Genomic DNA, 26,266 nt, shown 5'->3' with positions numbered 1-26,266 from the left:
CTGGAGGGGCTCTGGGAGGGGAGAGGGGTGTGCTGCAGGGTGTGGTGGCCATCTGTGTCCCAGTCGAAGGGCTACGGGGCCTTCCAAAAGCTGCTGTGCCAGCCCCCACCCCAAGCCCTCCCTAGTTTCCTGCCTACACTCCTCCCCCTCTTCTCATCAACCTCCCTGCGGGGACAATTATCTCAGCCACGTGCTTTCCACAGGGGCTCTTTCCTCCCACACTGGCTTCATGTTCCAAGTCTCCGGAACCTGGCACAGAGCAGCCAAGGGGCCCAGACCACCATGTAAACCTCCCAGTCTTGCCAGGGCGCACTACTCACCTGCCGGCCCCACCCACCAGGCCCCAGACCCCTGTGCCCCAGCGTGGTTTGGACTGTGCACCCAGGCGTGAACAAGGCAGGATGGTGATTCAGGCTGGGCACACACTGCCCTCAGCCTCTTCGACCATCAGGATCAGGGGCTACTTGGGGACAGAGACCCTGAGGATGCACAGATCCTTCCCTGTTGCACAGGTCACAGGATCAGAGTTCCTGTGATCACAGCTATTCCACGTTTGCTTGGGCCCTGACCCTGGGGCAGGTACCATTTGTAACCTTGGTGAGAAAGCCCAGACCCTCTACCACCCCCCACCCTACCCCAAGCCTGAGAGCCCCCAGGAATGAGCGCTATGCTCTTGGCTGGGTAATAATCAACTGAGGCCTCAGAGCCTGGGGTGGAAGGAGGGGGACATGGTGTGTGAGGGCCCAGGCCAGCAGCTGGCTCTACAAACAAGGAAAGTCATCAGATCCTCCCACACTTCATCCCCCACCACACACACACACCCTCACACCCACTCACTCATTTCACAAACAGAGAAGGCCAGCCAGGCCCAGGCAGAGGGAGATGGCCGTCCAGGACCTGGGGGAGCCAAGGCCTTTGACCAGAGGCCGCAAGCAGCGGGGTAAGGGAGGGAGGGCAGGACAGGCTGGCACTGAGAGCCACCCTGCGGCTCAGGGCTCGGATGACTGAGCAGGCAGATGTCCTGGCAAATGGGAACAAAAGCCCCCGATAGCACTCCCAGCTCCTGGTGCCCCGTGGCGGGTGTCCCAGAGCCTCCCGCTCAGAGCAGCGCTTCTGTCTCCCCTGCCCCCATCGGAGAGAAGGTGGTGGTGGGACTGGCAGTGGCGCTAGGAGCCCCCCATCACTGACCCCACCCACTCTCCCAGCTGTCTTCCTTCTCTCCTATCTCCCTGTGTCCAGAACTCCATCCGCCACAACCTGTCCCTGAAGAAGGGCTTCATCAAGGTGCCTCGGGAGAAGGACGAGCCAGGCAAGGGGGGCTTCTGGCACATCGACCCCCAGTACACCGAGCGGCTGCTGAGTGGGGCCTTGAAGAAGCGGCGGCTGCCCCCAGTCCACATCCACCCGGCCTTTGCCCGCCAGGCCGCGCCAGAGCCCAGCGCCGCCCCATGGGCCGGGCCACTGACCGTGAGCGCCGAGGCCCAGCAGCTGCTGCGGGAGTTCGAGGAGGCCATTGGGGAGGCGGGCTGGGGTGCAGGCGAGGGCAGGCTGGGGCGTAAGCGTCAACAGCCGCTGCCCAAGCAGGAGGCCAAGGTCCCGCGGCCCTCCAGCCCCCTGCTGCTGACCCAGGAGGAGCAGGGTGAGCTGGAACCCCTCAAGGGCAACTTTGACTGGGAGGCCCTCTTGGACTCTGGCACGCTGGACGGGGAGCTGGGCACGCTGGAGACCTCGGAGCTGATCCCGCCGCTGAGCCCTGCCTCACACGGGGACGTGGACCTCACCATCCTTGGCCACCACATCGACTGCCCTGTTACCTTGGGGCCTCCAGTGGAGCAGGCTACCGAAAGCCTGGACTTTGATGAGACCTTCCTGGCCCCATCCTTCCTGGAGCACCCCTGGGATGAGAGCACCCGTAGCTCCCTGCCCCCCGAGCCCCTCTTTGAGGCCGGGGATGCAACACTGGCCTCTGACCTGCATGACTGGGCCAGCCTGGCCGCCTTCTTGTAAGAAGACAGGCCCTGCCTCACCTCCAGACAGCACCGAAGTCTGGGCCCAGACTGCCCACCTCCCCGCCAGTGCAGGCCCATGGACACCCTACCACCCAGGCAGGGTCTGGGCCAGTTCAACCCACCAGGCCACACGGCCCCCAGCCCAGGCCATCCTCAGATTCTAGTCCAGCAGACTGAGAATTGGGGCACAGGACCAAAATTGCTTCCTCCGCTCCCCAACCCCCCATACACACAGTGTTTCATTGATCCACTTCTTCCCTGCCCCAGAGACACGCTAAGGGCCCTGCACTATGAGAGCTGCAGCTTGGAGGGGCCCTGGCCAAGCTGGAAACATCAGTACAGGGCCCGCCCCAGAACACCTTAGCTTCAAAGCTTCTCTCTCTCCTGCTCTCATCCCCAGGTCTCTATCCAGAGCAAGTTCCCAGGTACAACAAATGCTGATTAGGTGACTGCAAATTAACACCCAAGAGGCCTCTCCCGGCAGTCTGTGAGGAGGAGCAAGGCGGAGGGGGGAAGAGAGAGGAGACAGAAAGGAGGCCGGGGTGCTGGGTGGAGCCAGGGGATTTTCTAAGGCCTCTGGGATCTTCTGGCTTCATCCCTAGAGGTGGGGCAGAGGGCATGTGTCCCTAATCTTTGAGCCCAACTTGAGGCTGAGAGCAGCGGGGAGATGGGGATCTGGGGGTTAGGGGCTGGGGCAGCCAAGCTGCAGAGGGAAAGGGGACAGACAGACTAATGTAGTGAGTGTAGCTATAGCTGAGGCTTAACTGGGAGGGACGCAGTGCTTGCTAGAACCACTGGGACCAGGAATGGGGGGATGGCCCCGTGCCCTTGCTTGCACTCCTGCAGGGGAGTGTCTTGCTCCACCATAAACGCCCTGGGCTGCATCCCACATCCACTCTCCTAACCCATCGGGCATTTTAACCTTTTTCATAGAAAGTTATTTACAATAAAAACATTTTTAAAAATAAAGTTTTAAAAAGTCTCAAAATGGACCTGCTTGCAACTTTCTCTGGGGAAAAGCATGGGCCAGTTTTGGGGAGGCCACGGCCCAAGGGGGAATGGCTGGGAGCAAGATGGCGGGCACCAAAGGCCTGCAGAGTGTCCCCTGATGCACTCCTCATGATCTCTGGGTCCCCAGAGGGAAAGGGGCTGAGAGGCGGCCCTCGGGGGTCCCCTGCAGCCAGGGCCTCGGCACCTCTATATGTGCAATGGGGAGACTGTACCAACAGCCCCGAGGAGCAGGCGGCAAAGGAGGCACAGCCCCCTCCCTGGCCCTGGGGACTCACTCACAAAGGCCGTTCTTGCCCAGGGCTCGGCTCACGTTCCCCACCTCGCCCAAGTTGAGGGCCTGCCCAGACTCACCTGTGGTCCTCGCCTGGGCCTGTCCCCAGCTCCTCCCTCCCTTGGTCCCTTCCTGAAGGAACAGGGAGTGACATCAGAGGTCCTCAGCCCCTGGGGCCCCACTTGCCACCCTGGGGTTCATTTACCCCGCCCAGGGCCTTCCCTCCAATGCAGGTTGCGGCTGAGGGAGGCCATCAGGGCAGACGGAAGACGGAGTGCCTAGGCCCTACAGCTCCAGCCTGTGAGGAATCAACATACTAGAGTTCTGATGGGGAAACTGAGGCACAGCAAATATGTGACACTCAGCAGGCACCTTTCAACCCCCTCACCCCAGCTTTGCCTGGAACCCATCTCTCCCCCGAGCCCGCACCTGGCCCCGCTAGCACACCCTTCTGGTGCACAGCCCCTTCCCCCAGCACTCACGTGCACGTGCGCACAGACACACACACACACACACACACACAAATGGGCACTGTCCTACACAATCCTGCCCAGCCTCCACGGGCCCCTTTCTTCTGAAGCCCCTTTCTTTCCTTGCACTCGAGGCTGGCTCCAGGACAACCTGGCATTCCCCTGCCAACTTGCTGCTTTCCCTTGCTAATTATTCCAACTATTTCAGAAGGGTGCACACACTGCAGGGCCAGCCGGGTTGGGGCCTTACAGAGCTCAGGAGGCAGCCCATCCCCTTCCCACCGCTTGCTGAGGAGGCTGCCCCAACCTCCCTCTGAGTCTCCCTTCACCCCCTAAGCAACGACTCCCTCCCTCTCCCCACCACCCTCCGGCCTTCCTGCCCACGCTCCCCAGCAGTGGGGGAACATGGGGGCTCCAGCCTCTCCACTGGTCCCCAGGCTCAGCCTCCAGCCCCCGCCAAAAGGGGTACACCCTGGATTGACAGGTGGGGCCGGTCACTGTCCCCCCTCCTCACCCTCTGCCTGGGCCCATGCTGGGGGAAGAGGGGCAAAGTCAGCGCCTGGCAGAACTGCCTGCCAGGTAAGGAAAGGCTGAAGAAGCTTCTGGCTGCCAGGAAGAATCCCCAGGAGCTCCTGAAAATCCCTATGCTTGGGACTAGCGTCTCTGGGGCTGGGACCCAAACACTGGCACTTTTAAGGGTCCATGGATGCTGCCAACGAGCAGCCAAAGCTAAGAGGGGGCTCCCAAGCGGCCAGAACACAGGGCTTCACACACCCTTTCAGCAGGCAGCGTTTGGGGGTTGGTGGTGGAGGGGGCGGGAAGCGAGAGTGGATCCTGTCCCTCCTATTCATCCCTGCCCCGGCCCTTGGCTGGGTGGCTTTTTCAAAAAACGTTCAGTGACTCCGTATTTATCTAGAGATTCAGTGTAATTCCAGTCAATATATATTTTGTGCCCTTAACAGTAAGTTGCAGACAGGCTGCCCCATTAGCACTAGATACTTTAGTGTGTGTTTCCTTAGAACAAGGACACGCCTCCATAATCCCAGTACCACCATCACAATCAGGAAATGAACACTGACCTGGTAATCCCATGTAACCGCAGACCCCCTTCACGTCTTCCAGATCACCCCAGTAATGCTCCTCTCCATTTCAGCATCCCAATCCAGGACCCCATGTTGCACTGAGCTGTCCTTTCTCTTTTGCCCTGTGTGGCTTTGAGCCCATGACTCAAGCTCTCTGCGCAGGTTTCGCATTTCCTTTGATCTCCACTTTTGAGGTGAGAAGCCCTTCAGCCACTTCACCCTCAGGTGTTTTACAGTCCCTTCCCAAAGCAAGAAGCCAGCTTTCTGTCTCCTCACTTTCCAGCTCTTCCCTATCCTCCCTCCCCCATGTATCGCCAGCCAGGAAAGGGATGAGGGGCAATGTTCAGGAACTCAGTCTTTGGGGACCATCGCCATCTGCCCACGGGACAGGCCACCCCCAGGGCAGGATGTGAACCACAACCACCAGGCAGGGAGTGTCACCAGGCACCTGGTGGCGCAAAGCAGCCACACAGGAGGTGCAAAACATGCCCCGGCACTGGGCTCTCTTTGAGTCCTTGGGAAGGACCCTGAAAAGCTCTTCTAGGGCAACAATTCCAACTACTAATTCAGGCCATCATGGTGGGCATAGCCTAGGGCTCTGTCATATCTCAGCCTCACAAAATGTTGGATCCCACTTTGCTTCTCAATCTCATGCTCCACTAAATAACCACCGCTTCCAAAAGCCAGCAGACAATGCATCTAACAGAGAGCTATGAGGAATCCATTGATAACACTAGTGTTGAGGGAGGAACAGCCAACAGCTTACGGTCTTGCTGTTTCAGGCTGTTATTTCTATGCCCTACACCAGAGTGAGGTGGGGTGCACATGTGATTTGAACAATATCTCTAAATCTCTGATGAGCCTATGGAAGGCAGTACCTCCGGCTCCCCCCATCAGGCTCAGCTGATCTGGAGGACAGGGGAGGAAAACCGGTGGGGTGGGGAGCCTCCCAGACCACCACTGACCCCAGCTCAGCCCTTCCCCCTACCTCCTTTGGGGTTCCTGGGCACCAAATGAGAACCACCGGTCCACCCCTCTCTCAGCTTCTTTCTTCAACTCTTTCAGAAAAGCGGGGTGGAGACGGGGGCAGCAGGGATAAGAATGCCACCTGACAGGGCGGTAGTGATGAAACGTGATAATATACGACAGTCCCTAACAAGTGCCTGGTACATAGAGGGGGTCAAAAATGCCTTTGCAGTGTCACCTTAGGATGGAGCCCCAGGCCTTCCTGAGTGCACCTGATCATAAAGAACTCCCCGGTAGGTCACCATTTAACTGAGGGGTTCTCAGATTCAAGGCCTCCTTCCTAAGCAGACACACGAGGCATAGCCTCTGCTACCAGAAGCAAGAACTGTTTTCCCAACCAACCTTCTGGTGGTTGCCACTGCTTCTTGTCCTTGAGAGAGGAGCTCCTAATGCATTTTGAGGGAAACCCCACTTACAGGGCAGTATGGCTTTCCCTTCTCACAGGAGTCATCCCCCAACGCCACCCCAAACTGCAGGTTTTAGATTGGTTATGATGTCCCAGAGACTAGAAAATGCCAGATGGGTGTTTGTAATGAAGTCACCCAAACTCTTGAGTCTTCTTGTTCTACCTTCTAAGGAGAAAAAAAAAGATGCACAAGAAATAACCAGTTTGTAGATCACAGCTCCACCTGAAGATCAAGATACAGTGGAAACATTCCCGAGACTCTCTGAAAAGGGTCTCATGAGCTGCAGTTCGAGTGGCTTTAGCCCACAAGGAGAAAAGAGGTTTCCAGTCCCTTCTGAGAGGGGAAGGATCACGGTTGCAGAAGAAGATGAGTCTGGGAGAAGGGTCAGGTGCCCTCAGCATCCAGCTTTCATGTGGGTCTAAAAAGTCTCCGTGTGTCTTGCTGAGGATGCCCAGGAGGTCAGTGGTGCCATGAGGCCAGGATGGGATTTGAGAACGGGAGGAGAGCCCTGGTACAGGGTCTGAGGCTCTCAGATGGCCAAAGGACCCCACATGCAGAGCCTGTTATCGGGGTCCTCCAGGCTTCCAGATGATAAGCGTCAGTGCTGCGTGTTCCCATGACTGACCATGTTGTCGTCACCCTGCCAGGCACCTGAGAATAAGAAAGGAAGGTTACCAGATCTTTGGTTTGGTCCAGATGGTGTCTCTGGCAGGACAGTCTTGGAGGTTGGCATGAAAACTGGCAAGATGCGCATTATCTGGAACTCCCAGAGGGTACAAACCACAGCACGTGAAACTTGGGAGCAGTGGCGCCCACTGGGCTAGGGACACTCATGGCCACTGTGGCCCACTGATGGAGGAACATGCAGGATGGTCCTTGTTTTCTGAGCTTGCACTAGGATCCACTTTTGTATCTTTATTTGGTCTTGAAGTTTGCCTCAGTGTTACAGCAGACCAAGAACAGAAACTGAGTCTGGCTGAGACTTTCACGAGAGCAGGAGGAGGTGAAGGGGAGGAAGAGTGTGTTAATTTGGGCTCAGAGTTAGTGTTTGCTGTGGGGGCCAGGGTGGGGCAGGAAGGGACTGGCTGCCCAGCAGGGTGCCAGGGACCAAATGGCATGGCAGAGAACAGAGTGACGGCTGTTCCTCTCTTTCTGAACCCGAACAGCACACCGAGATTTGCTATCAGACGGTGCCACCAACCCAAGGAGACATTAGCTCCAGAGCTTTGGGGTCCCCCGGGTCCCATCCATGAAACTCATCATCTTCCCCCCTTGTACTGCAGTTCGTGCATGAGAAGCACCCACTGCCCATGCTGGAAAACCACTCCTGGTGCTTCTCTCTCCTTCATGCTCTGTATACAATCCATCATGACCTCCTGCTTGTTCAAGATCTAGTAAGGTCTAAATCTGTAGTCAGAAAACCGGGGTACAGCCCCAGCTTGTAACGTACTGTGTGACCTTGAGCAGGTCCCTGTACTTGGAGCCCTGGTTTGGAGACGAGGACTTACCTCCCAGGGATGCTCTGAGACTAAACGAGGCGACATGGGAGAGTGGTGAGCAGGGCGCCTGTCTCACAGAATGTGCGCGAAAACCATCCGCCCCCCAGGCCTTGTTCAGGCTACACTCATCTCCCCGAATTCGGCCTCCCAGCCCACAGACTGGCCCCATCTGATTCATTCCCCCCAGTGCAGCGAGATGCCCCTTCTGAAGGGAGAGGATGAAGCCCTAACCCCCTGAGGTTGGGGAAAGCATTCCATCCTCTGGCCGAGGACTGCTGAGCTGCCTCTTCCAGCACCTGCCTGCAGAAGGCACCCCCTGAAGCCAGATGGGGTCCAGCGTGCTCCGAAGTGCTCCCCCACTGGCCCGTACCACCACCCCATTTCTCATGCTGTGTGGAAATTGCTGGATCCTCCAGCACACGGTGATCTCCAGGGCAGAGCCGAGAGCCATGCCCTTCAGAGGGCTCAGTTCGTGGACGGAGCCGGCTGACCCTGGAGGGTGGGCGTGAGGCTCACTGCGTCATGTTTGAGGGAGGCCACTCACAAATGTCTGGGGTCAGCTTCAGGTTAGGCCAGCCCAAGACACGAAACCCTTTAATGGCAGAAATACTAGGATTAAGTGGGTATAAACTGTGTATACCCATAAATGTCCTGGTGTGCTAATCCGCCCTAAGGCTCTAATTATAGTCTTGTGGAGGTGGACCCCAGGGGAAGGGGAGTGAGTGGGACAGGAAATGTTTAGGTATCTCTCACAGCCAGACGGAATGGGGGATCTCCACTCCCTGGGGGTACCAGAGTCCGGCACATGGGTCCACAGGGCTCTTCCCCTCTAAGGGTGACAGGATGAAGAGCAGGCAAGATTGCCCTTTTAAGTTAGGAACCCCCAGATGAAATAAGTTGTTCCTTCATTTTATATAATTTGGTAGATCTCATACTTATTCCTCTGTGTTTATGGGGCAGGAATCCAGAGCTGCAGCTGTTCGGTAGGAAAGACCAAAAGCAAATGGTAAAGAGGAGAGAAGAGTCACACACACACACACACACACACACACACACACAAAGTCAAATCAAAACACTGCCGCACGGGCTTCCCTGGTGGTGCAGTGGTTGAGAGTCCGCCTGCCGATGCAGGAGACATGGGTTCGTGCCCCGGCCTGGGAAGATCCCACATGCCGTGGAGCGGCTAGGCCCGTGAGCCACGGCCACTGAGCCTATGCGTCTCGAGCTTGTGCTCCACAATGGGAGAGGCCACAACAGTGAGAGGCCCGTGTACCACAAAAAAAAAAAAAACACTGCCGCAGCCTTGTCACCACCACCACTGGCTGCCAGGATGCCTGGCTCTGAATTCATGAGTCCTTGCTACAAACACAACCGGTTCAGATTCTGAGCCAGGGCTGAAAACTGGCTCCTTGTGAAACAGCCTCAAGACTCAGACCTGAAGTCTCTGTTCTCCCCGGCTTCTTGGTACAGTCGGTGGTGCTCTTTCCTCTAAAAAGGCTTCTGCCAGACCCTCGGAGAAACCCTGCTGCTCCGTGCATCCTGGATGCAGAAGGTAAGCCTGGAAGGTGCAGGAGGACTTCATGAGCGAGTGCTACCATTCTGTCCAGCCCTCAGCCAGAAAAGGGAGCCTGGAGATTCAAAATCCTTCACGGGAGGTAGAGAATGGTGATTCCCACTTAATGCCATCCTCAGGCTCAGTAACGGGGGAGTGAAGAGACCTCTAGAGGCAGATTTGGGGAGCACATCGAGGGGGATTCCACACACCTGTTTCCTGCCTCTACCCAGCCACTAATTAAATTTAAGGTCTGTAACAGTTCCACCATCTTGTAGAGTTTCTCCAGGAAAAGAAAAAGTTAATTCAGATTTTTCCTTAGTATCTGCGAAGCATAAACTTTCCTACTGGCGTGTTAGTCTTGAGTTATTTCAGGGCTCCATAAGTACATTTGTTTGTTTTTGGCTGCGCAGTGGTTTGGAGGATCTTAGTTCTCCGACCAGATATTGAACCAGGCCACTGCAGTGAAAGTGCTGAGTCCTAACCACTGGACTCTCAGGGAATTCCCTCCATAAGTACTTCTAGATTTCATTGTTATGCCCACTCCTGTCCAATGCGGTCATTTAAAAACATCTGTATCGGGTTTCCCTGGTGGTGCAGTGGTTGAGAGTCTGCCTGCCGATGCAGGGGACACGGGTTCGTGCCCTGGTCTGGGAAGATCCCACATGCCGCGGAGTGGCTGGACTTGTGAGGCATGGCTGCTGAGCCTGCACGTCCGGAGCCTGTGCTCCGCAATGGGAGAGGCCACAACAGTAAGTGGCTCGCATACCACAAAACAAAACAAAACAAAAACATTTGTATTTCCACTAATAAACTCAAATTATCTTTGCTTTTTCCCATCACACTCCCCAGAGCCTTTTCACAGAATTGTCACTGGTCCCCTGACCACTATCCTGCCGCCTGTGTGATACTCCATCAGATTCCTTGGAGCCCCGTCTACCTAGCACAGCCTCGCGATTCTAATCGGCTCACCACCTACAATGGTCAACTCAGATTTCCTCCCTTTGAGAACCTTGCAGAACAATCTCAGAACATACCATCGCCCCCGCACCTGCCTCCTTGGTCTTGGGGCCAAAGAAGACCCAGAGACTTCTTAGGGGAAGAGGTGCTGGAATGACACAGGTGCTTTCTCAGCATCACTCCCACAAGGGTGATGAGAGCAGCGAGGATGGGGACCTGAGCCATCCTTGCCACCAGCTGGGGCTCCTGGCAGAGCACCTGTGGGCCTGGGGAGGGTGGACCATGGGATGCTCCCCGGGCTCCCTCCTTGTGGGCGCTCCATGAGGCGAGTGGCATCTGTGTGGGGAGGGAAACAGCGTGGAGAGGGGGAGCAAGTGCCTGAGAAGCTGTTCTGACGGCCAAGCCAGCCTGAGGCACCTCAGTCATAGCATGGAACTTTGAACTTACAGCTGAGCGTGCTGAGGCCTGTTGATTCCACGGGACCTACCACAGTGGATGCTCCTGTCATTAACCCGACATTAACCCGACAGATGCTTCCGGAGAGTTCCCCAGCTCTTTACTACCAGTGTGACGCTAACAGCAGAACCCGAGAAACATTTTACCAAGAGAGCAGATGAATTTCCTTCTCCCGTAAGAGCCCTTGAGACCTCGGGGTGAGGCTACGATGCGACCCTCAACTCCCTCTCCCGGCAGCCGCCACTGTCATTCGGTTTCATGTCTGGCCTGAACCGTGAAGCCAGTTTAATCTGAGAATGGCTGGCTCCCGAGATCACCGTAAAGAAGCCAAGGCATTGTTTTCCTTCCAGGTCTCGCTCCCCTGCTGCAATCCCAGAGTGGAATAAACATCCACCAGCAGGTTGGCCGGAAGGAGTTAGGGAGAAGAGGAAGCACAAGGCCTTGGGTCAGTTTCCACCAGCATGGGTGGCTGAAACAATTCCCAGGAGCTCTCTCTGCCAAACACGTGGGTTGGTGGGCAGCCACTGCGGGGAGGTAGGAGCCTAGATTCCTCTCTTGAAACCCAGTGAGCGGCTGGCCAGCACAGCTGCCACAGAGTCAGGGCAGAGTGAGGGCAGAGATGTCCTCTTCCCCAACTAGTGACCAAAACAAATCCTGCCTGTAACGTTTTCCACAGAAGCATCCACGCTTTTGTGGAACAGGGATTAATCTAGTCTCACAAATATTTTTTTTTCCTGGAAAATTTCAGCATATTAAATACAGGCTCTTGCCAGTTAGGAATGGAAGCCTCAGCGAGGGCCCCTCGGATGTGTGTGCGCCCAGCAAGCTTGGGGTTGGGTGTGGGTGAACATGAACTTTCACACGAAGTCTAGATAACCTAAATGAGTTTCAAAATAAACAAACTGGACAGACAGACGTACATTTGGCAAAAAGACATGAGAAACAACTGGACAGACAGAAGCCAGGTAAAGAGTGGGAAGGCAGGAAGTGAAGTGTACCCTAGACCTCAACCACTCTGGCCCAAGCCTGGCTGGGTCAACGCTAAGTGGGAAGGGACCGGAGAGCCCCTGGGAAGGCCGTGGGAGGCGACTCTGGGGATTACGGCTTCCTCCACCACAAGCCTGCATGGGGCCAGAGGGGTGAGGACCTGGGTCTTTTGCGAGCTGATGGAGAGTGGCAACCACAGGAGTTTGTGTCCCTCCAGCACCTGTAACCACGTCACCAAGAGAGTAAAGCACTGGACCCATGACAGGACGTGGCTGTCCTGAAGCTTAAGCATGTCCAGGGCATGTTTAAGAAATAACAAGCCATGCAACATGAAGGCAGTCTCTGCTGTGAACCCAGGAGGGGCAAATTCGACCTTGTCCACCCGGCAAGACGTGGCTTTAGAGCCATGGTTGGTGAAGCCCTTGGTGAGCACGGAGCAGAGAGACATCAGTGCCCAGAGTGTGACTGACAGGTGGGCTCCTCCTGAGAACTCATCCCGGATTCAGTTTAGTGTCATGAGAAGGAATAAGGGGCATGTTGATGGCCCTGATTGAATTTATAGAGTTAGGGCTCCAGGGAGAAGAGTCACCCTCGACACCTGATCATTCCTTTGGGATCCAAATCTAGGGAGCACAAGGCAACTGGAGGTAGCCCAGGGCTCACTGGGTCACAGAGCTAGTCTATAAAATGCTGGCTTTGAAATTCCTCTCTGATCCTAACTAACCACTCTCCTCTGAGGGGCTACAGGTTCCCTTTTCAAGGGCTCAGGCTCTCTTTCCAAGACCTTATCACAGAGGCCGTGTCTGCCTTAAACTGCCTGTTGATGGAAACAAGACCAGGCCCACTGCCATGGGATCTGCAAGATCATGATGGAGGGGGCACAGTCAGGCCAAATCGGAAGGCTTTGTAGGTATTTTTGTTCCTTTCTCCATGCCCAAATAGATTCGCTTAGAGCAGAGTCGCTCTTTGCCCAAGGACTCTCCCGAGGCCGCCTCACTTCCTTTCAGCAACTGGCTCCCAGCACCTTAGCAAAGCCCATGTCTTCTTGCAGGAACTGCAGGGCAGGAGATGGGTGTCCCAGGGTGAGAGCAGGGGTGCGAGCAGGGGAGCGTCTCCCACCAAGTTCACGTTCAGCAGACTGCCACTCACCGGTTAAGCAGACCGCAGAGCACAGCTTATTGTCCAGTGCTTTCATGCTGGCGTTGTCAAAGTCATTGTTATTGTCACACTCCATACCTAGAAATGCGAATGTCCTCTGGCCTGTAACGGAGTTAAGGCAGTTAGAGAGGACCTGGCTGTGTTTTTCTCTGCTTTGCTGTCCTTAAAATAAAAATCTTAAGGATGGAGACAAAAAACATCAAATCATATGTTAAAAAGAAGACAATAATTAAGTGGGTAGAGTGGACAATAAAGGAAACTGTGTGGGTACGTTTGTGTTCTCGCTCTGTTCTGCTCTGTTTCCTTAACTGGCCCCTTTCCAGCCTTCGTTCCTGGGAAATCAGACCCTGGGGAGGTCTGTGGGATTCGGACACGCAGACCCGGGCCCACAGCAGAGCTAAGCCAGGCTGGAAGAGCTAGGAGAGCCTCGGGGGAAGTGACCCCGGACTCCGGCCTGTGTCTGTCGGTGCACGTGGGGTGTGTTTATGACCACAAGGCTCTGCGAAATGACTAATACATAAAATGACAATTAAAGCTCTTTGGTCCCGTAATTTTGCACCTCAAATCAAAGAATCGCATTGTTCTCAAAATTATGATTTATTTTCTTTGAGACTTAATTTGCTATTCTGAGGATGTTTTAAGGGGCTGACCAGAAACCTACAGTCGTGTAAGATGGGAAGGGGACAGTTTTAGATGTTATTTTTTCAAGCTCCCCACTCGGTTTTTTTTCCTTGGTGAAAGGGAGAGGAAGAAACATACATCTACTGCGTACGGCATGTCAGGTGGAAACCACATATGGAATGTCAGGCGGAAAGCACGTACTGCCCTGTGCCTTTTAGAAGCAAATATTCTACTGGGGACGACAATCACAATGGAGATCTCGGAGCCTTGTGCCCTGAAGACATCAGCCGAGGGGAGGTAGCGCCCAACCCCGGCTTGGTTGGTGTCTGCGTGCGGCAGAGGCACAGCCTGGGCGACCACCCCTCCTCCGGCACTACTTTGCCAGAAGAGAGTGGTCATGTGCGCATGCGCACCCCTGCACACCACACCGCCCCCCAAGCAACTGCCATGGCCAAAGCAGAGGTGACTAGTGTGACATTTGCATCCAGGCTGGGATCCAGGTTTGCTCTAGAGGTTGCCCTTCTGTGGAGGCACCTCAGAGGAGCAGATGGAAGAGATACCGGTTCCGGGGACGCCTGGTCCTACACTCCCAGGTGGGATTTCCAGGTCACCTCCGCACCCCCACTTCCTTGCTCTATATGTAGGTCGTGCCTTCACTTCTCGGCTTACTAGAAACAAACTTCTTCCGATTGAAGATATGATTGACCTTATTTAAAAAACAGAAATAGAGTCACAGGTGTAGAAAACAAACTTATGGTTATGGCGGGGGGCAAGGGAGGGGAGGGATAAATTGGGAGATTGGGATTGACATATACACACTACTATATATAAAATAGATAACTAATAAGGACCTGCTGTAGAGCACAGGGGACTCTACTCAGTACCCTGTAATGGCCTATATGGGAAAAGAATCTAAAAAAGAGTGGATATATGTATATGTATAATTGATTCACGTTGCTGTACAGCAGAAACTAACACAACATTGTAAACCAACTCTTCCAATTGAAAAAAAATATCTACTTGAGGCCTGAACGATGGTAAAGAGACTCGTTCCAATAGCCTACAAACACTAGTGCACGCTGAGATGCTAACGTCTCTTCACCTCACCTTTGCTGTGCCGCCAGGGCTGTGATCCTTCTGCTACTGTAACATCAGCCGTTTTCTTCACTAAAGCAGGAAAACCTACTGCCTAACAGTCGGTTCCCCCAAGGGGAGGAAGCTGTTCTCCTGCTGCAGATGAACTTTGGGGCTGCTAGAGCAGTTCTGTGAGACTCAGCTGAGAAGCTGAAGCAGGAAGGAAGGTGATGGCAGTTGCCCAAGAAGCTTCAGGATCTACTCAACGTAGATGGAGAACTCCATGTATCTTCTGCAGCCTTGGCTCAGAGGCCCAGAAAGAGCCAGGAAGGCTGCTGAGGTCCTCAGATACCCTGCTTGCTTTGATATTCCATCAAGAAGACAACCTTTCCCCAAAGCCACACCCTTGAGCAGTGCCACCAAGTCACACCAGTGCCCCTTTCTCTACCCTTTAGAGAATACCCGTGAAAGAAATATAATAAAAGGGAGCAAAAAACCAGGTCTTTTACCATCTTCTTGTGTGGGTGGTCCGTCCTCTTCTTCTAGAACATCATTTCCCTAGGACAGAAGGAAGACACTGTGAGTCCATAAAGCAGTGAAATGAGTCTACTGATTGTCAGAAGACAGAACTAATCACCCTCATGGCAGCCATACATTTCCTGTCCGTGTGAGATGGCTGGGAGGCCAAGCAGAGGCAGATTTTGCTTGGCGAGGCAGGATCAGCCCATAGGGACCAGGTCTGAGGCACGTTCCAGAGGGACCATGTCTGAGGCACCTTACAGAGGGACCCTGGGACTGTCAGGAATAGCCTTGGTAATAGTTTAGCTCACACTGTTTCTCTCAGGTGGAAATAAAAGTTGTCAAATGAAAAAGCAAACCGTGAGATCATAAAACTTTCAGAAACACTTTATGATCCCCAATCCCATCCAGATACTCCTTTGAGAACATCTGGCTCAAGAGAAAGTTGTAGAGTCCCCACTGGGAGCTGGGCATTCCATATACTTCAGCCCCACCTACATCAGAGCACTTCTCTCGCTGAGTTATAACTCTGATTCCTCCATCAGATGGAGCTCCGGGATGGGTGGGATGGGTGGATTGGGGGCGTGGGCAGGCAGAAGCCATGTCACTCGGTCTTTGTGTCCCCCAGTGCCAGGAAGATGTGAGATGCCTGTGCCAGGTAAATACTAAGTGAATTGGAGGACAAACACCCTCTCAAGGGTCTGCCCTGGAAGACTTCCCTCTGGAACTCACCCCACGCCTATTACGCTGAGAGCAGCGCCCTCTGCTAATCGGACAGTCCCTCTGCCTGCACCCTGCCTCTAACAGATCCAAGTGCACCACCTTGGAAGGCTTCTTCCAGAACAGCCCCCATCCTATTTGCATCCTCTGCCAGCGCTGGCAGTCCCTCTGACCGGGGAGGGGCACCAGCGTCCACCTTGCTCCTACCTCTGCATCCTGCTCTTTGGCGGCGGTGGCGAGGCCCGCAAAGTTGCAGTCTGGAGACGCCGCTGGCCTCACCTACAAAGGAGCAACAAAAGTCAAGGTGCAGTTGCCACCGGTTCTCCTACCCAGCTCACCTGGCAGCAAACACAAACCAAGTCATCAGGACAGAAGTGGTGCCACACGGAAGATCACATCTGAGGGAGTATTTGATTCAAGGATATGGTACCCTGTTTTCCAGGGCTCCCCTCCCGAGCACTGGAGGGCTTTGCCGATCTCCCTGGCAGGCCCTGGACTGAGCTCCTTGGGACTCGAGTACACAGCAGAGCAGAGTGGCGAGGGCGATCCCATGCTCCTCTCTTACCTCTGCTTCTTCTGAGGGGGTCCTGCTGGTGGCCCGGGGGCAGGGGAGAGCCTCCCCGTCCCCTTCCATGCCAGGGGCGATGTAGGAGCTGGACATGGAGTAGGCGTTGTCGGTGTTGATCTGGGAGGACACCATGGACATGACCGACTGGGCCAGACTGCTGCTGGCAGGGTCTTTGGAGACAGGAGTTGGAGGAAGGCCACGGAGGTCAGGCCCGGCTGCTGTGAGTGCACTGGGAGCAGAGCTCTCTCGCTGCACCCGGGCAGTGAGGACACCAGCGGCCTGGCCTTGCCCTCACCAAATAGGGTTTAGATGGAAGGTTTTCCGAGGTTTGGCTCCTTTATGTTTTAGAGCTCCAAACTCAACCTCAGGGATGAGGGATTTGCTTTTCCCTGTCATATTGTTAAAGAAAACCTTACGACAGCAGGACTGGGAGTGAGATACCTGCTTCTCCCCCAGCTCAGCCGCTAGACCGCCCTCTCTTTGCAAGGGAGTGAGTCTCACTTCCTCTCAAGCCGGGTCCTATTTTGTCTGCCGCTTACGTATTAATTTGCTGCTCCCCAGTCCATCTGCGAGGAAATATTTGAAGCACTACAGACTCAGCTGACGGGGAAGGACCTGCAGTTGTTCCCATCCACCATCATGTACCTTCTGGGGAGGAAATTGTGGAGGAGAGAGGCGTCCCTGTGCAGGACGACTGGTAAACAGCTCCTGACGATGACAAGGTCAGGTTCTCACTTTCTGGGGTGATGCCACATTCTTGGGTGGGAAAAAAGTAAGCACCAGTCAAACATGTTAGAGGGGAGGGGTTAGGGCAGGGGCCCGGGGCGAGGAGGAGGAAAGGGGATCTGGGAAGGGCGGCAGGAGGCGACATGCAGAGGGAGGGCTGGTCTCTCCTCTCATCACTCCTGTGCACCCCTGACCCGGACTGGCTGTCTCCCGGGGGGTGGTGCCAGCACATCCTGCCCGAGGCCCAGCAGCTGCTGGAGCCACACAAAGACCGCAGCTCAGGTGACACAGGTCACCCAGCAGCTGTGACACGGGAACACCCCAGGTTTCCCCAGGATTACACACATCTCTCCTTTTTTTGTGTGGTACGCAGACGAACAGCTCTTCTTCTGAAGGGAGAGAACACAAAACCAGCGGAGGCCCCAGTACCTGCTGGGCTTCTCCTCTTGGATGGAGGGTTAGTTCCAGCTTGATGGATCTAATACAAACACCGCCTGTCCCCCAGCCCACGCCCGGCACCCCCATCAGTCACCTGGGCTCGCAACCTCGGTGCACCCCAGGGCAGATGCAAAGGCCTACTGATTCTCTTTCTACAGCCCCAATTAATAGTTCACATGCCACAACTAAGGAGCCAGTGAGCCATAACTAAGGAGCCTGCTGGCAGAAACTAAGACCCAGTGCAACCAAATAAATAAAGAAATATTAAAAAAGTAAAATAAAACCAGACTCTACATTTTATATAGGAACTTGCTTTTTTTGGTAAACGATGTGGTCATAGATATATTTGCACCTCACTGGATACAGCTCTACTTTATTTTTGGCTGAATACCAGTTTATAGTATAGATACACTATAATTTATTTAACAATTCCTGCCTGATGTGTGGAAAACCCACACACATCTAGTGTCAAAAGTGAATCAGGAGGGACTTCCCTGGTGGCCCAGTGGTTAAGAATCTGCGTGCCAATGCAGGGGACATGAGTTTGAAACCTGGTCTGGGAAGATCCCACATGCCGTGGAGCAACTAAGCCTGTGTGACACAAGTACTGAGCCTGTGATCTAGAGCCCGTAGGCCGCAACTAGCAAGCCCGTGTGCCACTACTACTGAAGCCCGTGTGTCTGGAGCCCGTGCTCTGCAACTAGAGAAGCCACCACAGTGAGAAGCCTGCGCACTGCAATGAAGAGTAGCCCCTGCTCACCACAACTAGAGAAAGCGGCATGCAGCAACAAAGACCCAATGCAGCCAAAAATAAATAAATAAATAAATAAATAAATTAAAAGTGAATTGGGAAAAAGAAGTGAATCAGGGACTTCCCTGGTGGCACAGTGGTTAAAAACCGCCTGCCAGGGCTTTGCTGGTGTCGCAGTGGTTGGGAGTCCTCCTGCCAATGCAGGGGACACGGTTTCCTGCCCCAGGACGGGAAGATCCCACATGCCACTGAGTGGCTGTGCCCGTGAGCCATGGCCGCTGAGCCTGCGTGTCCAGAGCCTGTGCTCCACGACGGGAGAGGCCACAACAGTGAGAGGCCTGCGTACCGCAAAAAATAAATAAATAAATAAATAAATAAAAAATAAATAAAAAACTGCCTGCCAATGTAGGGGACACGAGTTTGAGCCCTGGTCTGGGAAGATCCCACATGCCATGGAGCAACTAAGCCCGTGCACCACAACGACGGAGCCCGAATGCCACAATTACTGAAGCCTGTGCACCTAGAGCCTATTCTCCACAACAAGAGAAGCCACTGCAAGGAGAAGTCTGTGCACCACAATGAAGAGTAGCCCATGCTTGCCACAACTAGAGAAAGCCGGCACATAGCTAATGATGACCCAATGCAGCCAAAAATAAAATTTAAAAAAAAAATTAATTAATTAATTAATTTTAAAAAAGTGAATCAGCATTTTAGTAGAATACAGAGAGCAGAGGAAACACACAGGAGTATGTTTTTCCTTTACATGGACACTCAGAGAAGTGAAATAGCTGGGCCACAGTTGAAAATTTACTAAATATTGCCAAACTGAATGCCCAAAACAAAATCAGGTGTAGTATAATTATAAAGGAAGGAAGAAGGAAAGAAGATAGCAGACAAAAGGCAAAAAATCCAGTCTAATACACACAGACACACACTCACTCAGAAAAGAGGCCCACTCCTTCCATGGACTTTACATTGTGCTATGGACACATGTCCCCCTCCCCCATTCATACTTTGAAGCCCAACTTCCAATGTGACTATATTTGGAGATGGGGCTTTTGAGAGATAATTAGGGTTAGATAAGGTCATAAGGGTGGGCCCCTCCAGATGGGATTAGTGGCTTTATAAGAACAGAAATAGAGATATCAGTCTCTCTCATTTTTTTTTCTTTTTGGCCACACCATGAGGCTTGCAGGATCTCAGTTCCCCAACCAGGGACTGAACCCGGGCCACGGTAGTGAAAGCCGGGAATCCTAACCACTAGGCAACCAGGGAACTCCCAGTCTCTTTCTGTCATGTGATGACACAGTAAGAAGGCAGTCATTGCAAGCCAGGAAGAGGGCCTTCACCAGCAACCCAGTCTGCCGGCACCTTGATCTTGGAGTTCTCAGCCTCCAGAACTGTGAGAAGTGAGTATGTGTTGTTTAAGCCACCCAGCCTGTGGTATTTTGTTACGGCAGCCTGGGCAGATGAATACAGGCTCCAAGGCAGTAGATACTGGGGTACTTGTGACCAACCGGTCTGGTTACACTGGGGCCTGGGCACAAACCAACCTGCAGACAAAACCCGTGCAGAGGATCCCATTTAAGTGGTAGCTGCCCCCAGGGGCTGCTTCTCTGTGTCCTCTGCCCTAACTTCTCCCCTTCCCTCAACTCACGCTGCCCACAACTTTTGAATCTGCACCATCCTTATTTTTTAATGCTGCTATCGTATTTGAGGTAGTTTTCATTCTTAACTAAAACTACGACCTCTTAACTTGTCTCCTTAATCTCCTCCCTTTCTGATTCACTCTACCCTGTGAGTTGATTTAAAGAGCTAACTTTCTAAAATGGAAATCAAATCACAATAGTTGTCATTATTTGAATTCTGAAAATATTCCAGCAAGATGGATATTTTTTTAACCTTCATTTTTTATAATTTTTAATTTTTTGGCTGCACCGTGTGGCTTGTGGGATCTTAGTTCCCTGACCAGGGATTGAACCCAGGCCTGCAGCAGTGAGAGCATGGAGTCCTAACCACTGGAGCACCGGGAAATTCCCAAGATGGTTTTTTGTTTTTTTTCCGGTACGAGGGCCTCTCACTGTTGTGGCCTCCCCTGTTGTGGAGCACAGGCTCCGGACACGCAGGCTCAGTGGCCATGGCTCACGGGCCTAGCCACTCCACGGCATGTGGGATCTTCCCGGACTGGGGCACGAACCCGTGTCCCCTGCATCCGCAGGCGGACTCTCAACCACTGCGCCACCAGGGAAGCCGTAATTGGGAGTTGTTATTGCAAGATCTCTAATCAATCTGCCCTTCTTTCGGTATTTTTTTAAAAATTGAGGTCACAGTAAAATAAATTAGATATCCTGCCTATAAGTGAAAAATACTAATCTTCACCTATTTACTTTGGACCAATGGAGTTATATCCTTGATTATTGTAGAAAATGGAATTGTAGTTAAAAATAACTTCATACAAAATTAAAATATGGGAAACAAGTTTAAAAATAAATAAAAAGAAAAATTAAAATATGGAAAAACTGGCTATGGAAATCCTATTACGTTTTCATACATTTGAAAAATCTTCATCTACATGGCATTTCAATAACATACTTTAAGCTTAAGGTCACAAAAATAAAAGGAAAGTAACAAAATTGTATTTAAGCACCTCTAACTGTTCAAGTCAATTCTAATGCTACAGTGCTGTTTTTGTTATTCATGTTTTTTACCTATTTAAAAAAATTATACGGACTTCCCTGGTGGCACAATGGTTAAGAATCCACCTGCCAGGGCTTCCCTGGTGGCAGAGCGGTTGAGAGTCCACTTGCCGATGCAGGGGATGCGGGTTCATGCCCCGGTCCGGGAAGATCCCACATGCCGCGGAGCAGCTGGGCCCGTGAGCCATGGTCGCTGAGCCTGCGCGTCCGGAGCCTGTGCTCCGCAACGGGAGAGGCCACAGCAGTGAGAGGCCCACGTACTGCAAAAAAAAAAAAAAAAAAAAAAAAAAAAAGCAAAGGACCTTAGTGCACAAGGACCCCAAACCTTAGAATCACCTCCCTGTTCTGTCTACCCCTGATAGTTTTCACTCTTATTAACCCACCAGATGTTTCCAAGCAGATGTTTTGAGGAATACATTGTCTATTTTGTTTTAGTAGTCCTTAGTGGGAGGGTTAGTCTGAATTATCTGGACCACCATCACTTCTTTTCTGGATTTCAAAAAGAAATGAAGTGGGCCTTAAAGGTAGAAGGAGAGTAGGAGTCCATGGATTTAATATTTCTTTATTTTTTAAACCACGTTATTTCCCACATCTCTATTTTAAGTAACCTGGAGTAGATATCCTGGCTGAGTACTCACAGTAGCTCACATTAACAGGCAGTGAGTTTTTTTTTAGATTAAGTGGGAATAAAAACAGAAGAAAATCCATGGACGAAAAAGGAGTGGAAGAAGAAGGGGAGAGAGAAAGAGGACCTAGAGGGTTAGAGATGGAGAAGGCAGAAAAGTGGGAAGAAGAAAAGAGAAAGATGAAGCAGGGAGGACAGAATTAAAGGAAGCTCCATTTAGTTTGACCAAGACCTGTAGCCAGTGCTTCTGTAGAAATCCAGAGTTACTACTTGTTTAACAAACAAACAAACAAAAAATTTCTTTCACATTGTCCTTTCCTTGCCAACCATTCACTTATTTTCATGACTGGTCGTGGAAAAAGGAAACTAATTCATTCACTCAACAAATATTTATTAGGTACCCACTATATGCCAAGCTCTGTTCTGGGCACTGAGGAGAAACAAATGAACAAAACCTACACAAGCCCTTGCCCTCACTGAGCTTCTGTTCTAGTGGGCCACTGTACCCAAGGTACAGTGATTGAGGTGCTAAATGCTGTAACAAACAGATCACAACTTCTCAGCAGGTTAACATAATTAAGGTCTGTTGTCTGCTCAGCTGAGAGTCCTTGCATGTATTTTTGGTCATGCAGATCTGCCCTGCTCATTCAGAGTCACACTTCTGCTTCACGTCTATTGGCAAGAACTAGTCACATGGCCCCAAAGGCAAGGGCATGGCTGGGAAATGTAGTTCCCAGTAACAAACACAAGTCTTTGGTGACCAGCAAACTGATTCTTCACGTGGAAAGATACAGACAAGAAACTGAATAACAAATTATTTATTACCTTAGGAGGTGATAAATGCTATGGGAAAAATACAGGAAAGAAATAGAGTGTCTGGGAGGGGGGAGTATTGAAAATTTAAATAGACTGGCGAGAGATGGACTCACGGGGCTGAGCAAAGCTTGAAGGAAGCAGAGGCATGAGCCATGTGAATATAGGGGAGACGGTGTGACTGGAAGAGGGAACACTCAAAAAGGAGCCCATTATGGCTGAAACAGAAACAGCGGAGAGAGGCAGGAGATGAGGTCAAACAAGTCAGAGGCAAATCGTGTGGGACTCTAGATTTATCCTCTGAATGAGATGAGAAGAAATCAGATGGGTGTGAGCGGAGGAGAGCTAGGATTCGATCTGCACTTTATCGAGACCAGTGTGGTGGCTACGTTGGGAATACACTGAATGGGGGCAAAGGAAAGAGATAAAAGTGCATGGGACCAGAGTGGCAACAATGCAGTTGATAAGAGATGTCGGTTGCTAGATACAATTTGAAGGCAAAGCAGGATTTGTAGATGGATTGAAGATGGAGTTTGAGAGAAAGACAGGAGTGACTGTGGCCTGAGCAATTAAGAGATGGAGCTAGGGAAGACCATGGTGGAGCACGTTTGTCGGGGGAACTCAAGAACTCACCTCTGGACATGTTGAGCTTGCGACGTCCATGCGAGTTTCATGTGGAGACGCTAAAAAGCTGCTGGACTAGGGTCTGAAGCTCAGGAGAAAGCCCTGGGCTTGAGCTACAGGTTTAGAGTCCTTTCTCAGGGTAAAGGCGCTACTCAAAGCCTTGAGACCAAAAGAGAAGGGCAGGCAGTGTAGTTGAACAAGAGAGACCCAAAGGCTGATCCTTAGGTCTGGACAGAATAAGATGTGGCCATTGCTGGGGATGGGGAGAAAAAAAGTGAGGGAAGGAAGCGGGAGTGAGTGGGGAATTATTTGGGGCTGTGGTTCATCCGATCAGAATCAGAATGGAGCACCATTAATGGTGACCAAGGGGTCTGTTTCCCCCCAACTCCACTCCTACCTGCCTGCATCTAGCTGTGTACAATCCCAGTGGTCTGATGATGGGCAGGGCCGTCAGCTGCTCATTCCATGCTTCTGCACTCTTTCAACACCACCCCTCGCTCTCATAAAGGTTTGGTCATTCATTCAACAAATCTTTACTGAATGCCTATATATGTGCCAGGCCCTGAGTGAACAAGCTAGACAAGGCCTGTGCCCTTCTGGAGCTTATAGTCCATAAGGGGGCTGGGGCAGATAATAAACAATCAACAAATAGACAAACAAGAACATTCCTAATCCAGGGTAAAAGAATAGAGAATGCCCTGCTTTGGTGAAGGGGATCATGAAAATTCTCTTCCAGGAGGGGACATCCGAGCTGAGACCTGAGCGCTAAAAGGATGATGGTCATCAGATCTGGGGGTCAAGGATCTGGCTGGAGGGAGGCTTGCAGTGCTGCAGGGGAATGTTGAAGGCCTGATCATGGTGAGGAGCCCCCTCACATGGGACCTTGTAGGCTATGGTTAGGAATTTGGTTTTATTCTAAGTGTGACGAGGACACCTCCCGTGGGTTTAAGCAGAGGACTCACGTGACAACATTTCACAGACCTCACTGGGTTGGTCAGATGGAGAGCAGACAGTAGGGGGCAGAGTGGAGGCAGCGAAAGGAGTTAGGAGGGTTTTCTAGCTGAGGCCACAGGTGGCATCTTGCACTAGGATGGGCCAGGATGCACGTTGTCTTGGACGAACGGGTGGGTCAGGCAGTCATATATATATCAAGCTCTTCTCTGGGTCCAGGCCCATGCAAGGCCAAGAAAAGCACCTCCTAAAGAAACATGGGCGAGGTACAGTCCTTGCCCTCAGCTTACTGAATGCTGAATTACAGGAAACTCAGACCACACATATTAAGGTGCCGGGTAAACAGAAAGCAACCAATAAGTCAGTGCATAGGAGGGGTTGACTAGGTGCAGAAGAGGGACTGGAAACTGGAACTGGCTACCGCGTAAAGGGGAGATTTTGGAGCCTTTTCCAGACGGGCAGGGCGCCTCATTTTGCAGCGGGCAGCGGCAGAGGGTCGCGAGCAGCGCTGCCTCCCCACCCCCAGCCCACGGCCCCGCGTGGCGGTGGGGCCTGGATTGTCCAAGAACTTGGCTCCGGGCTCCAGTTTCCCAACTCACTCGGAGCTCAGAGAAGCGGTGACTCAGGTGAGGGCCCTCCTGGCACGCCGCGTTCTCAGCCGGCCTGCAGTGACTCACCACCTCGCTCCCTCCCTCACCGCTGACCCCGGGCCAATCCCTTAAGGAGTCTACACCCCACTCTTCTCACTTGGCCGGGACAATTGCCTGGTGGAGTTTTTAGCTCCCCGGGGGCAGGGCTTCTGTCAGCAACCGTCCAGGTTCCTCGAGAGAGGCTTCTCCTAGGGTCTGGTGGATCGTAAAACCCTTGGGTGGACCCGAAGGCCCCAGGCCCTCCCCGTGCACCGAAGGAGGGTTTTAATGCCTGTGCATTCTTCTAATTTCAGAGCCTTTCAACAGCATTTTATACCGAATACAATTTCGCAAGTCTTGGTGTCCTGGAGGAATTTTCCCTTGGACACCTCTTGGTCAAAATTTGCTTGGGGGAAACAAAAAAGCAACCAGAGTAGGCCCCCAAAGTCTGCAAAGCAGAGACCAGTGGCAATGGGAGGCGAGAGTGCAGCGGACTGACCAACGGGCCCCGAGGCAAGGGGACCACCGCGCGAGGGCACGGGACGGAGCTCTGCTCGCCCGCGCAACCGAAAGCGGGCGGCGAGTATCGCGAGAGCGCTCAGCTCCCCTGCAGCGAGCCCTCGGGCAGGAGCAGAGGCCCAGGCGGCGGGCGTGGACTGCGGGGTCGCTCGCCTGGTTCCCCGGCTGGCATCTAGGCGCCCCTACTTCCAGCGCGCCCCATCACAGCCAGGCTACCTAAGCGGCCCCCAACCAGCCTTGGGCCAGAGTTGTGCCCGCAGTCCTCCGCTCGCCCGGGCGCCGGCGCTCGCCAACCGGCTGGGACGCGGCAGGTGGACTGCAGCGTGCGCACCCTCCTTCCGGCCCCGGCTCCTCCCTCGAGCCCTTGCGCGCTTCTGCTCGCCGGCCAGAGCTCGCTATCTGTGCCCCCGAGTTACCTGCCTCGGGAAGTCCCAGTGCGCAAGCAGCCCGGACTGTAAAAGGGTGGATTCGGCAGAGCCCCAAACCACATTTCTAGGGGAGGGATGGGGTCCCCATCTAGAGGGTCGCAGATCGCATTACTGGCCGAGGGGAGGAGACAGCGGAAGGGAGAGTCAACAGGGGTAAAAGTTGCTTTTCGCTTAGTACTCCCCCTCCCCCTCCCTAACGCCCTCCAATGCCGGTAGGCTCGGGGACACAGTGTCCGCCCAGGTTCCAGAGCCCGACGGCCCCGGAACGGTTTGGCAGGACACAAGCATCTTTCCATACGCGGATGCTGCAGTCAGAGGGCCGGTTGGTCTGCAGGGCTGCCGAGCTGCAGGGCCCCGATGGCGACCCCTCTCTGGGCAACGAAGCCCGTCTCCGGGCAACGAAGCCCGCCTCCGGGCAACGAAGCCCGCCTCCGGGCAACGAAGATCTAGAGCAATAACAGACGGATAAATCAATCAATGAGCGGCTCTTTGCTGCCAGCAGCAGAGAAACCTCGGGCTGATTAAATGCAGACGCGGGGTGTCTGCCAGGACAGGAGGGCGGCGGGGTACAGGGAACCGGCGTGGAGGCGAAGGGTGGGGGGAAGGGAGGCCGGGGCAGGAGCGACGGGAAAGACCCAAAGCCACGTTTTTAAACATGGGGGGCGGTTTTAAAGGA

Source organism: Mesoplodon bidens (assembly GCF_964165515.1).
Source record: "Mesoplodon bidens genome assembly, contig: HAP1_SCAFFOLD_369, whole genome shotgun sequence".
Taxonomy (NCBI): domain Eukaryota; kingdom Metazoa; phylum Chordata; class Mammalia; order Artiodactyla; family Ziphiidae; genus Mesoplodon; species Mesoplodon bidens.
This window is presented reverse-complemented; position numbering follows the sequence as displayed.